Source organism: Botryllus schlosseri, chromosome 6, assembly GCF_051294905.1.
Source record: "Botryllus schlosseri isolate E-star chromosome 6, Bs_hap1, whole genome shotgun sequence".
In the NCBI taxonomy this organism is placed as follows: Eukaryota; Metazoa; Chordata; class Ascidiacea; order Stolidobranchia; family Styelidae; genus Botryllus; species Botryllus schlosseri.
The window spans coordinates 11,292,901-11,303,894 of record NC_137241.1 but is presented as its reverse complement, the minus strand read 5'-3'; the positions used below and the strand labels follow the sequence as shown (position 1 = coordinate 11,303,894).

Here is a 10,994-nt window from a genome sequence, read left to right as displayed (position 1 = left end):
GAACGTAGGCTCGCCACGATGCTCTTTTTAAATGCGAGAACTCATGATCGCATGCGTAGGCGGAGCCAAACTTGGTCACTACAGAAATCTATGTAAGCCTACCCACTCTTTGCTGTTATTGAAAATTTTTAAACCTTCAATTATTATTGGTATTTTCTATTGATGTTCATGAATGACTAGATTTTGAACATTTTTCTCCCAGACGGAGGCTAGGCTACTCCTCACCATCTGTTCCGCGTAATCGGTGTCTCACAAAAACCTAGAGAGAGATGGGGGTATTCCTTTTTCGCCTGCACCATCGAGATGCCTCGATGACGGAGATGCGATACGGCTTTTATAGCAAGGTCATCATCATCATCATCTCCGAGCAAGATAGTGTAATTGTGATGCGTCCGGCTACTTGATCGGTAGGTCGTAGGTTCGATTCCCAGCCGGGTCGACTCGAAAACTGGTATCCGCCGCTATCCTGCTAGGCATCCGCGGTTAGCATGGAGGAGAAAAATAGCGGGGGTGCGGAGTAGATGACCTTACGGTCGTGTCGCATCTCCGTTATCAAAAGCATCCCGATGGTGCAGACGAAACCGAATGCACCCTTCTCTCTCCGTCTCTCTCTCATCATCATTGGTTTATTAGCAATTTTATCAGTTCCATACACCACAAAAATGCGATACAATGAAAATATAGGAAGGGGTCGAAGGGACTTGGAGTAGTCTATGGAATCAGACACCCACCTTGGCCTAGGCAATGTAAAGAGAAGGCATGTACACTGAATTAAAAGTAAAAGAAATAGTATTGAAAAAAGCAAGCGACAAAATTGGCGTGGCATGTCATGGAAGGCAAGATCGATAGTTCGTGGTCGAGTAATCTTGAGGACTAGTCTGCACCCCCGTTTTTTCTTTTCTCCTCCATGCTATCCGTGATTGCTGAGTGACTAGCAGGATAGCCACGGATACCAGTTTTTGAGTCATTGGTCTGATCCGGTCTGGGATCGAATCCACGACACGATCAGGAAGCCGGACGCATCACCAATACACTAACTCGCTCGGCGGCCGTGCTACAAGTTGGCAGATATGGAGTCAAACGTAGAATATCGACCTGGTGTAAATTAGGGTTACCATATTTTGGAAATCTGAAAAGAGGACACTTTTTTTGAAATTTTTAAACTTGCAAAACCGGAGAAAAATCCTGAAAAATGCTACCATACCATGATTTAACGTATAGCTATTGATGGAAACAACATAACAGCTACATCAGTAGGGAAGGTATTTGCTCCGCATAATTTATTGGCCATCGCTACTATGCAATTCATACAAGATACAACCATAGGTGGTCAGTAACGAAGTACTTCTACTTTTTCGAAGTACTCAAGTATTTTTCCTCTACTTCTGGTACTTACTCAAGTAGATCTGATTTCCGCTATTTTCAGTTTGTCAAGTAGAAGTAGTTTAATCCTCCAAACGGGAAGATAGCCTGAGGAATTTCTGGGCTGTTTTCACGGAGCATCAACATTTAATTTTCAGTAGAGCCCAGAATTTTCGTCGCGCTTCGCTCCCAGTGGATGTGGAGTGACCGGTAGTATTTCACGATTATAGTATCTGTGAATATAATTTAGGTAGCGGGTTTCGTGGTTCCGTTCACACCGCATTGTCACCCTTCGCCATATCAAATATTTCATCACAATATATAATAATATAAAGCAAGTGTAGTAATGCCTTTAATTTACGGAAATAAAGCTACACAGTATGGTATTTTTACGATTCGGCATATTTTTTATTAACGTTTACTAATAGCGCAAAGTGTTTACACTGTATCCTATACAACTTCTCTGTATTGCTCTTCGATTAAACTACAGGCCTTAATATGTGGGAGGGCGCCATACCATGATATTTTCTAAAACGTGCTGTTTGAGTAAACAGAGGATTAGTATTGCATTTCCATATCAATACTATCATTTTCATCCCACCATGCGGACGAATGCTTCTGCTGTCGAAAATTGGATACCTCCTGGTATGCATCAATATAAATCAAGCTCGGCACCTTTCGCATAGCTCAATTTGCACCTTTTGACAATCCATGTGAACGAATTACGATCGTATTCACAACTGCTTACTTACTTGAGTAGATATAAGTCAATAAGTGAGATATATAAGTTGGTCAATTCTACTACTACTTCACGTAGTTTTGGGTTGCTTATGGTAGAAGTAATTCGACTCGTAATTCGACTCGTACTTGAGTAGATTTTTTGTCGCTACTTCTACTTCTACTTGAGTAGCTTTCATGACTACTTTGACCACCTCTGGATACAACACTGTCGGTTTCCGCATAGTGTCCTATATGGTGTGGACGCAGGGAGAGTGAACGGCTCACTGCATTTGGGTTACGTCATACTTTCCATTTGACCAAGCGGCAACTTTACGGCCATTTTTGACCGACTTGCAGAGCGCAAAATTCGATAAAACGAGTATCAATGGAAAGCTGCTGCTGTAGCCTACTGATTACGAAAATATAAATTTTATTCTGTTCATGGTCCTGGAACCCCCCAACATCAGCTTAGTAATTTGCATTGAGATCTAATTTTGGCATTGTGACGCAACAATTATGTCTGGCAAAACGAGAGTGAAGCTGAGAAGAAAGAGCCAGACAGTCCTGTTGCGTCACAAAGACAAAACTCAATCACAATGAAAATTTCTAGGCTGATTTTAGGGGATCCAGGGCCATAAACACAATAAAATTTTTATTTTCGTAATCAGCACATTAGGATTAGAGTGTCATACAAAAGTCTAAAAGTGGGCCGTGCTACAAGTCGACAGATATGGAATCATAATGAAGAATGTCGACCATTATAGGCAAAATACCAAAAGTGTGGGAACTTTACTACATTCTTCGAAATTACAATGAAATGTCGGCATTGGTCAACCGAGTCTCTATCAATATGACTTGGTACGAGTCATGTACAATGAAGTCGAGTCAATCCATAGATTGACTTAAGTCGAGTAGAGTCATTTTCTGTATTTTGAGAAAATGACTCGAGTGTCCAAAAATCGCGACTCGAGTCATTACAGCTCTGATTACTACCCTCTCCTTGAGTGCTCTATCTATAGCTCTGTTGCAATTGTTACCAAACCGTATATCCCTATAATCCTCACAAATGGGCTATACTTTATAGATTGATAATAAAACATGGAAACTGTACATATGATTTTGAATTTTATTTTCAGTTGCAGAATGTGCCGAACTTCATCCCAACCTTCAGCCTGACCTATAATATATAAGTAGATATAGACATAGATATAAGAACCTTTGTGAGGAATAAAATGTCGTGATATGAAGCATCGTTCAAAATAGAAAACTCATACACAGTAGGCCCATATACACTAAGGTTACCATATTTTGGAAATCTAAAAAGAGGACACTTTTTCAGAATTTTCAGACTTGCAAAACCGGGGTAGAATTCTCAAAAAATGGTAAATCTTCCCTACTTTCTGGTCGGTTGACTAAAAAAAAGTCAACTTTCTCGCTCGGTGCCCAAAATACAGTTTGGTATGTCACGTATGGTAACCTTAATATACACTATACACGCATTATGTTGTATTTTATTGCTTATATATCATCAGTAGTGCGATTTTTGTGCCTTAAAAACGGAAGATTTTGACATATAAAATAAAAATTTTGACATTTTTTGACCTTAAAAATATTAATTTGGACCAAATTTGGACCTAACGTATGCACATTAGGTGTTTTCTCACATAATGTAAGAACTGTAGTACTACTTATCTTCATTTATGGTTGGAACTGTCTGTCCTCACGAAGTAGTTGGGCCTGAAAAAACTTTTTTGACTCGAAAAGAGACAAATTTTGACATGAAAAAACTTGATTTAAACGAAATTTGACTGTATGAAGAATTCCTGCAGTTACCAGTTACATCACATATTATGGTAGAAATAATTAAAATTTGCTGTAGTACAACAACGAAAGATACTTTCCTACATTCTCGGGTAGAAAGTGTCTATGTACTTACCAAGTAGCTTGCCAAGAATGGAGAAAAAACGTTCAACAGCAGCAGTTGCGGCTGATGGCACACCGCGATGCTTCATTCTGACAATTCTCACAATTTTTCATCATATGCGCATCTTGATATAAGAACCATGCAATGCCCACGCAGTCTTGCTTCAGTTAGGATATTGCGGTAGGCCTACATTAAGCATAACACCATGTCAACCAATTTGTTTCATTGGAATGTTTATGATTCACAACAGGCCGTCTCCAACGGTACGCCTATATAAAGTATGCTACAACCAAAAATGTCAAATGATAAGTTCACCGACAGTGCAAAATCTACAATACAAACGAAATGTGGATTGCAAAAAATTTTGATTTCGTAAACAACTTTGACTTTATTTTAAGATAGCGCTAGAATTTTGACAAAATTTTGACTTTTGTTGACATGTCAAAAAAATCGCCGTAACTATCAGTCTACTGAGCAGTTTCCTGATCTTTAATATGATTAGAAAGTCATTTTGTAATAGGATCCGATCTAATAATCTAAAATCAGAAAGGGATCGGTCAGCGTAAAATTCCTCAGGCGCAGTGTAGGTTGCTAGAGTGCATGCCCTGGAGACAGTGTCGAGCTTTTTGTAAAGTCAACATACGATAGGGTTACCACCAGGGCTGTGGAGTCGGAGTCGGAGTTTTGCTAATTTTCGCTTTAGATGGAGTCGGAGTCGAAGTCGTGGAAAAAATACTGACTGGAGTCTGAGTCGGAGTTTGTGAGAATGACCCTGACTACGACTCCGACTCCGACTACAACTTCTTTATCATGAAAGGTATAGCTTTAAATTACTAATAATAACTATAATAGGATTTTGATGTACCATCAATCACTGTTATTAGTAACGACACAGATCAGGGGCGGCTAAACCATGCCCCGCATGCCAAATGTGGCCCGCGAGAAGGTTTTGTGTGTCCTGCGAGGTAATTATCGGAATTAGATATAACATCGGGTAAAATTGCAAGGCCAACCAAAATCTGATTAGTCTGACCGCGAAATTTGATGATGACTAAAACATCAGTTTCGACGCATTGGCGCAACCAGGGGTCAGCCACATTCATCGCAAATCTTCGTATATGACCATAAAGTAGAATATTCCGTAGCATATTTATTTGTCTTGAAATTTTTCTTAGCACTTCGCATGATTTATTGTCACATTTCTTGCATTTAGTATTGGAACCCCTCCTGGAAATTATAAATACGCGCAATTTATAGAATCGAGTCCAACTATATAACTGGCAATTATAGGAGATAACTGTCGTCCAACATGCGACTTCGCTTGTGCGCTCGACGCTAGATCGTCGGCAATGAAACATTTGCACAAAATGACTGAGGCATGTTAACTGAAACCGTCGATAGTGCTATGTCTAAAACCCCAAATAATACTGTCCTTGCCAAATGAGCCTATTGCTATACAGAGGTGACCCCCAATATATGCAAGTAATATATTTATTGAACGAATTCATTCATTACCTTGGAAAATATTTCGTGATTCGTGCGACCAGGGCATGACTACGCACTATATACAGTTGCACAGGGGGTTTTCATGACATAATTGTTATCAATTTTAAAGCACAGTCATATAAGTCTTGTTTCCAATGTTACCTAATTCAGTTCGTTCCTATTATATTGGTCGACTAAACAAAGGTCATCAACATTCAAGTTGCCCGCGCAATGGTTCGTAAATCTCATGTTGCCCTTTATTCGAAAAGGTTGGCCAATGGCCACCCTTGACATAGATAGACTTGGACATTATTTGTAAATTACGATTCAGTTGCATGAAGAAGAAAGAAGCAATATGCATATTCGCGATGCAGTCACAAATTGATGCATATTTGAAATTATACCATGATATTGTGACATTGCAAATATATCGTTTTGTTGTAAAATTGATGTAAATGTAACCAAACACTCCTTCCCACTTGACAAAATTAAAAATATTAGCAGTGTAGCTTAGCTGCTTGGGTCGATCAAATGATTAAGAAAGACTTCAAGTCCTAGTCCTTGATTACTTGACTAAGTGCATGTAGACTAGACATATGCTATTTGACTAACTTCCTAAATTTCGTTTATGACCAATGTCTATTAATAGTGTGAGAGTGTGTGCGCTTGTAATCAGTACAGTGTGCAAACTGATAAAATTTGAAAAAGGAAGGATATTTAGAAAGGCAAATTTCAGGCATAGTGAATAATTCGAGCTGTGCCACAATGAAACAAATATGCATGCCATCGTCAATCATATATTTGCATATGTTTAATGGTTATATGATAGTCATTTAACCGTCACTGTAGCATATAATTTTCAAAGTAAATTGGTAATACTGTTGGAGTCGGGGTTGGAGTCGGAGTCGGTAGGTTTAAAGACTCAGGAGTCGGAGTCGGAGCCGGAGTCAGAGTCAGAGTCAGAGTCGGAGTCGGAGTCGGAGTCGGAGTAGGTCCATTGAAAATGTGTGGAGTCAGAGTCGGAGTTGGAGTCGGTAGTAAAATTTACCGACTCCACAGCCCTGGTTACCACAAGTCCTCTTTTAAGAGGATTTGTCCTCTTTTTGAAAGTGTCCTCAGAGGACGCCCAAATGTCCTCTTTATTAAGAATTTGTCCTCTTTTTTAATAATTTGTCCTCTTTTTTAAACATTTTGGTTAAATATAGGCTAAAACTCGACTGATATATAAAAAATCAGTACTCAAATAACGTTCTGGCGGGTATTTCGGGAACTGAGCCGGAAAGTTTACCTTTTTTTAATCAACCCGCACAAAGTCGGGAAAAATTTACCATTTTTTCCGGATTTTACTCCAGTATTGTAAGTCTGGAAATTTTAGAAAAGTGTCCTCTTTTTAGAAAATTTTAGAAAAGTGCCTTATAATAGATTCAAAACAGCCCTACTTGATCACCTCTTGTCGTTACACTAACACTGTTGCCCTACCTCGCCCAGACATTGCTTCATTGATCATTTGCTACCATTGTTTAATTTTTTTTAAATATTTTCCTTTCCTAACTAAACATTTTTTCACAGCCAGACTGTTCTGAGTCAAGTGTACCTGTTTGATGCTGGTGTGATCAGACTAGATGACCTTCACGGTCTTATCGATCATTCCTATCTAATACCGAATACTGTGCACGCATATTTTCTGTACCACCATCACTGCCGTTTGTTATGTATTTTGGTTCGATGAAAATAAAGACTCTCTCTCTCTCTCCTCTTTTCAGAATTCCAAAATATGATAACCCCAACATGCAATAACAAAGCGGGAATGTGTACTCGAGAGGCGATACCACAAGGAACGAAGTTCTTCTCAGCGGCCATGATGTAGTAAGATTGACAACTCGTTCCATAATATGATGAATATTATCCGCGGATGAATGCATACCGTTGAAGAGCTATTCGTCCTCAAAGGGTACGTCGAGAATTTCGTCAGACATGTCATTCACGATCTCTTTTTCACTTCCACTGTCTGAAAAACGAACAAAACACGACCAATAGATCATCACTTTGGTAGCATCGGTATATGTATAATTAAGACCATCGACCTTTTCTTGGTAACTATTTTAGCAATCACGTTACACCTCGCGCGGAACGAAACCTCTTTCAGCGATATGCATATGAAGCATGTCCTAAAACTTGCGTTTTATGCAAATGTAATATCTATCTCGATCTGTATATTGTAGGGCAGGGGTGGGCAAACTACGGCCCGCGGGCCGCATGCGGCCCGCAACACCGTTCTGTGCGGCCCGCGTGAGTCTAAAGAAATTAGAAATAGAAATATTGGAAATATTGATAAAATGCGTACTAAAACCAAATTAATGCAGGGACTTGATTAAACTTCTCCTTAATATATTTCATCATGATAATTCTAAGGCACCGGTTCTCAAACTGGGGGCGTGAAAGCATCTGAATGGGGGCCCCAAGCTGATCTCAACTAAAAATTTTTCGCGCTTCGCGCGATTTACGTACAAGTAATTATTATTGTTCTGTATTCAGTCTGAATTTCATATCTCTCAACCACGGTCGTAACCTTCCATGCCACCAAACTATCCGTTAGGTTTGCTAGCATCTTTGCAGCGTTTTGTGATATGACGATAAGGGGGCACGAAATCGTTCACCATCATAAGGGGGGCGTGTCTTAAAAAGTTTGATAACCACTGTTCTAAGGTAAATAGTTCCAATATTAGTTTTTATGTTCAATTTCTGGCGCGACAGCCAGATCTTAAGGCCCACGCAGTTTGAAAGGTTTCAATTGCTAAACATCACAGAAATCCTAAACGAGATTAACATAATTCGGATGACGAGCGTGATTTCAGATTGGCCTCTCCAGTTTCAATTATTTCAGTGATTTGCTTATAAAAAACGATTCGCGCGTGTCGTAGGTAGATTCGATCTCTGTAGGCCTATGCATAGAATTAGGGTATTTATATTATATCTACACATAGTGGAAGCGTGTTTGAAGCTAACATGATTATGATGCTGTCAGCATTGAGTGTCCTGGAACTAAACCAAAAGTGGAATTAGAAAATCTATGAACAGATCGCTGCTCACAAATTTAAATTTCAATCCTGTTCTAAGAATGAGGAGTCGGGACAACCAACTTTCATCTCTACATAGTTTTAACGAATTGGTTATTGAGGTCGACCAGCCTATGAAATCTCGCCACTGTTTCTGACGAGTGTACGATATCATCAAAACAATGTTTGATTTGTTTTAAATGAGCATATATATTATCTCAATGTCCTCACTATACAATCAAATACCGGTACCAATATGCGTTTTGGTTTATAATCCCAATTTTACATTGTGCGGCCCGTGAATGGATTCAGATGTTGAATGCGGCCCGCGAGCTCCAAAGTTTGCCCACCCCTGTTGTAGGGTTACCATGCGTCCTCTTTTAAGAGGATTTGTCCTCTTTTTTGACTTTTTTGAAAGCGTCATCGGAGGACGCCCTTTTGTCCTCTTTCTTGAGATTTTGTCCTCTTTTTTGAGAATTTAGATCAAATATACGGCAAAAATCGACTGAGATGCCGTAAATCAGTACCGAAGTAACGCTCAGGCGGGTGTTTCGGGAGCTGAGTTTTTTTTTTAATCAACCGACTACGATACGAGGTGAGTAAAAATTTAGCATTTTTTCAGGATTTTCCACCGGTTTTGCAAGTCTGAAAATTCTGAAAAAGTGTCCTCTTTTCAGATATCCAAAATATGGCAACCCTAGCATATTGTATTAACGAGAGCTCAATAAGTTACGTGAAATACAAATGTTGTTTGTCGTGAAATAGATTATCTATATGTCTTTCAAGCAACCAATTATATATTGTAGGCCTACTGGTAATACTACGGCAAATACCTACCCCAACGTCTCCGTCTACCCCAACGCACTGTGTATCCTGGCTGGAGCGCTTCAGTTGTGGATATCAAAAAGATTCCAATTGTAATTAGAAGGATAAAGACTTTAGTATTCATCTGAATGAAGAAATACGAAATTGACATCCGAGACGACTGTGTAGCATTAACAAAAAAAATCACTTGGGCATATGAACAAATACACTACAATCCTGGCGTGATAACACCTGGACAGCTATGGTAAGGTGTCAGAGGGCAACGATGCGCAGGAAGATGAGTATTGAGTGCAGAGTATGTATGGTTTGGTATGTTGTTTGTTGTTTGAAAGCTGTCACTTATGAGTCCCACTATGGAATTCATACCCATTTTCATTTAGGCTATCGCTATATATTATCACAGATATCGATAGAACTGCATTCCTTCCATCCGTGGTAGCGGACTAGAGTTAGAATACCTGTACTCACTTACGCTGCAGGATGAAATATTAATATGACACCAAACGTAGAGAGTACGCTAGAATACATTGTCTTTCGCTTGCCATATTGCGGGAACGTAATGAGTAGGGAATTTATTGATAACCCGATGAATCAAGATATTGCTGCCCTTCGAAAATATTTAGTCCTGTTTTTCAAATTTTTAATTTGGAAGATTGTATATCCCAAAATTTAAAGTAGCCGAACGGTTTGATGTGTCCAACAATAATATTTGGGATATGGGTCTAATGGCTAAGTTAGAAAAACAGGGCGATATGGCTATATTGGCTTTCGATCTGGTGAAACCATCTGTATTTTATATATTACGATGTCACGTCAGAAATTAGGCTTTGTTTAAGATTGTGACATTGTGAGGTCATGAGTTGTCGCGAGGAATCTATGACATAATGTCATTGTTAAAATTGGTCAGTCGATAAATTCGTCCGAAATCTCATCCACAGTATTTTGTCTTAACTATGTCCATTATACGACCCAAATTGAACGATTGTCTTTCGCAATTATAATTATATATATATTTGTAGTTAATATGATGTATTTGTACGCTATAACTAGGCTATATTTATTGATATAAGCCGAGGCACCAAGAGACATATCGAACATGTGTAGCCGTTCGGTTGTTGATATATGTCTAACGGAAGAGGATGCATACCATCCTCCATACTGGAACAAGAGACTTTGCATATTCGAGGGGTCCGTTGCAACTAGGGCTGGGCAAAATCGAGTACCTGAGTGATTCGATTCTGAATCACGTAATATGCTTCGCGTCGAGTCGAGTCGAGTAGTCGAGTATCACTCGGTATGACGTCATAACAGAACGTAATATGTCAAAGTTCAAATATGTACCTTTTATGCGACCAAAAATAATATAATGCCTGTTATCCATCACATTAAAGATACCGTGGCAATGTGACAATGTTGTGGGGTGATTAGAACTTCGGAAATGTCTTCCAGTAACGTTTGTAGCTTTGTACCCTGTTTCGTATGCTACGATAAGGCCAATCAAGGTTTCAAGGCTTCAACAGTGACAATTAGTATATAAACCATAATTCTCGTTGATAAATTAACTTTCAGTGGCGACTGGCTTATAATTTGAGTACTCGAAAAAAATCGCCTTTTACTACTCG

The 10,994-nt window shown here is 39.2% G+C and overlaps 1 long non-coding RNA gene across 1 annotated transcript; it reads right to left on the bottom strand.

Moving 5' to 3' along the window:
- Nucleotides 1-3,194: 3,194 nt before the first annotated feature.
- LOC145440252 (uncharacterized) lies at nucleotides 3,195-9,521 on the bottom strand. Its single transcript, XR_013915482.1, has 3 exons — nucleotides 9,385-9,521; nucleotides 7,416-7,499; nucleotides 3,195-3,259 (listed from the first exon to the last, which is right to left on the bottom strand). It is a non-coding gene; the product is annotated as an uncharacterized LOC145440252 (long non-coding RNA).
- Between the last annotated feature and the right edge of the window lie 1,473 nt (nucleotides 9,522-10,994).